Source organism: Etheostoma spectabile, chromosome 10 (assembly GCF_008692095.1).
Source record: "Etheostoma spectabile isolate EspeVRDwgs_2016 chromosome 10, UIUC_Espe_1.0, whole genome shotgun sequence".
NCBI classification, from domain to species: domain Eukaryota; kingdom Metazoa; phylum Chordata; class Actinopteri; order Perciformes; family Percidae; genus Etheostoma; species Etheostoma spectabile.
The window spans coordinates 16,762,812-16,766,503 of NC_045742.1; the positions used below are offsets into that span (position 1 = coordinate 16,762,812).

At 45.2% G+C, this 3,692-nt stretch overlaps 1 protein-coding gene across 1 annotated transcript in view; it reads left to right on the forward strand.

Moving 5' to 3' along the window:
* Positions 1–3,692, forward strand: part of trpc7b (transient receptor potential cation channel, subfamily C, member 7b) — a 63,701-nt gene that overhangs the window by 8,632 nt on the left and 51,377 nt on the right. The window lies entirely within an intron of this gene.

Here is a 3,692-nt window from a genome sequence, read left to right on the forward strand (position 1 = left end):
TAGGCCTATTGGCAGACAGCCATTTAAAATTTAGCCATTGCCATATAAAGACCGTGTCCTCCATGTCCACTGAAGTTCCTCAGTGTCTCTCTAGTAACATTTGTGTGCTCCAGGTAGCTTTCGCAAGGCTACTTTTACTTTTATACTTTAAGTAAATTTCCAAGCCTGTACTTTGTTACTTTTACTTGAGTAAAGAAGTTCAATCAGTACTTCCACCTTTACCGGAGTATTTTTTAACACAAGTATCTGTACTTCTACTTAAGTACGGAAAGTGAGTACTTTTGCCATCTCTGGTACTAGGGATCTTCCTAATGCTTACATATATTTGTATGAGTGTGTTTGTTTGGAGGTGGGGGTTAGGGGAGATATTAGGTACACCTGACTATACAGCATAATGTATTATAATACATTTACACAATGGCCTTATGCGCACATTGACCAACTCTCTCTCTCTCTTTCTCCCTCTCTCTCTCTTGTACACACACTCCCACTCTCCCACAGTAATTTGCATTAGTGAAAGGTTTCCATTTTCACCTTTTCCTTATCTTCCCATTTCTGTACACACACACACACACACACACACACACACACACACACACACACACACACACACACACACACACACACAGAGTTGGGAATTACAAATTACAGATAATTGTTATTGTGAAACTGGATCACTTCTCATTTGTAAGTATCAATTTAGATAACACAAATGTGCAGAATGCTATTAAAAGTCTTTGAAAGTATTTTGTATGAACAATAAAAGCCTATTATTCTTTAAAAACATTCAAATTAGCAAGTTCAATTGTCAAAAGTCTAAATTAGTTATTTCACACTGGAAACCCAAACTGTTCTGGGTAATCAACTCCCATCAACACCACTTGTAATTTCCCATTGCCACTTTTGATTTCAAAGCTAACCCATATCCAATATCTCCTCCACTTCCACACTCTCAGTCACTGTCACTGTCTTTCCCTCCTTTGATTTTTACAGCTTTGGGATACATCAAGGCAGTTCTTCACTTCTGTATGTGGGTCAGAGTGGCAGATCTTTGTGTCTCTAAAATACAAAAGGAGGAGTACAATAGTCCCACTGAAATGGGTTTTCAGTGAATACCAGTGGTTCTGTGCAAGGTACAACAATTATGTTTGACAAGTCCCTATTGATGAGGATTTTTACACACTGTCCAGCTGAAATGTGACTGGAAATGTGGTTCCATGTATGAAGAAAAACAATCCATTTCTGCGTGCATGCATGTGTTGATAGATGATGACAGATTCACCACTGGCCGAAGAGTCTCTTTGGATGACCACGGACTCATATGGCGCTTACCCACTGCTACTACCAGGTCTACTCAGCTTGGCGCAACTCGGCCGTGGTGCCCCATCCTCCATTTTTCATTGCAGATTTAATACCGCCTCATGTGTGCAAAGAGTGTGACTGCCGTGACCTAATGCGACGCACAGAACGTTGAAGATGTGTTGTTTTTGACTCCCAGCATGTTGCTGTTGCCACAGCCAGAGGACAGGGCTAAACTATTTAAAAATGGCGGGTTTGTTCAGTGTCCCCGTCTGTCGCTAGCAATGATGACTAAGTGATTAGTGACAATTCTCTCCGACCAATCAGTTGTCTGCAGATTTTCATGTCACCTTTTGGTATCACCTCAGCTCGCTTGGAGGCATTTCTTCTTCTTCCTGACTCTGGCGAGAGCAGACGTGTTTTTCCTCCTCTCCCCTCTTATCTTAGCTTGGCCTTCCCAGTCTGTCTACCCTGTCTTGTGGAATCTCCTTTTCTCTTTTCTCTTTGTCCCCTGCCTGCTGTTTTCCTGAAACATTCGAAATGGAATTGATTAACTGGTCACTCAGCGCTATTGACAAGATTTTTTCATCTAAACATGCTTCTCCGGGGGAGCCGGCCTGCCCCAGCGGGACGTTCCCGGCAGGCTATGTTCGCGATTCCTATTCACGGGAGTGGCAGGTGGTCTGCCTGGACGTTCTCACTGTGGAGGACGTTGAAGATATTTGGATAATTGTACTACTGTTGGTGGGGCTCCTGATCATCGGCCTTGGGATCTCGCTGACCTACCGCAAAATTGGTAAGACAGCCGCCAGCAAATTCACCCACCAGCTGTCTGGGGAACTTAAAGAGTGCCTACACGGAGTGGTTGAGAGGATGAAGGTTTTACATCTAAGGGCTGACCAGTCCTGTGAACTGTCTCGTAACATCTCAGACCGGACCGTGGAAGCGCAGAAGGGGATTGATACCAACAGGGCCCAGTCGGTGGAGTTGCTTCGTGTAACCACTGGACTGGCAGAGAAGGTAGATGGACTGCAAAAATCACTACGTGATATGGATGCTCGCATGACGCTGAGGTCGGTGACAATTGAGTGATGGACATTGATTCAGATAAATTCTACCGAGTCACCCTAAATTGGACTGCAACTGATCAACTACCCCCCCCCCCGCCACCCTTCACCCGAGCAGGAAAACAACCAGCAGCTGGCCATTCTATCTCGTCCTGTGCTCTGGTTATCTCTTCAAGGTCACGCCGATGGACTGAGCTTTTAACAACACAGACAGTTTGACGCGCACATTGCACACACAACTCACTATCTCACACACACACCATACACTCCCTCCCCCATCCCGCCCCACATCCGTCTGTCTGCCCTCGATTCTGTTTTCTCGCTCCCTCTCAATGCCACCTCAAAAAATTCCTTCATGTGTCCACATGAACTGTGTGTTGTCTTGTGCATTACGTTGTGATGTTTGTATTACCATGTTGCTGTCTGCATATATCATTTTCAAGGAGTGCGTGTGGCGGCGCTTGTATTAGCAGCGGCCCGGAGGCATGCTCCAAACGGTATTTCGTTGCCTTGTACTTGTACATGTGTAATGACAATAAAGTTGTCTATCTATCTATCTATCTATCTATCTATCTATCTATCTATCTATCTATACTATAAAATGTACATGTTGGCAGGGATTTTTTTTCATAAAGGTGGCCTAAAGGTTAGAGAAGCAAGCTTGTGATCGGGAGGTCATCGCTTTAAATGTAAATGTAAATGTGCTGTATTTATATAGCGCTTTTCCAGTCTTAACAACTGCTCAAAGCGCTTTTACATCTACAGGAGACATTCACCATTCACACACATTCATACACTGTGGCCGGGGCTGCCGTACAAGGTGCCACCTGCTCATCAGATAAACATTCACACACATTCCCACTCCGATGCGCAGCACCGGGGGCAATTCGGGGTTCAATGTCTTGCCCAAGGACACTTCGACAATGACTGCAGGGGCGGGGATCGAACCACCAACCTTCCGATTGGAAGGCAACCGCTCTACCACTGAGCCACAGCCGCCCGCTTTAGTCCCCAGACTGACAGGATAAAAAAATCTGGGTGGGGAAAGTGAAAGAGCAGCACTTTTTCCTCCCTCATTACTACCACTGAGGTGCCCTTGAGCAAACGCTCCAGTGGAGCTGCTCAGTGGCCAGCTGTGGTTGTACTGGGCAGCTTCCAGATAACTGTGACTGTGATCAGGCTGTTCCTGCAAAAGAGAGGCTGCCTCACAGTGAACCTTCTCTGAATAAATAAAGGGGAAAAAAGGCAATTAGAGTTGAGTCGAGTATTTTCAATGGAAAAACACCAATAGTGTGAGTTTGTCATGCCAGCGTTTAACCACCAATC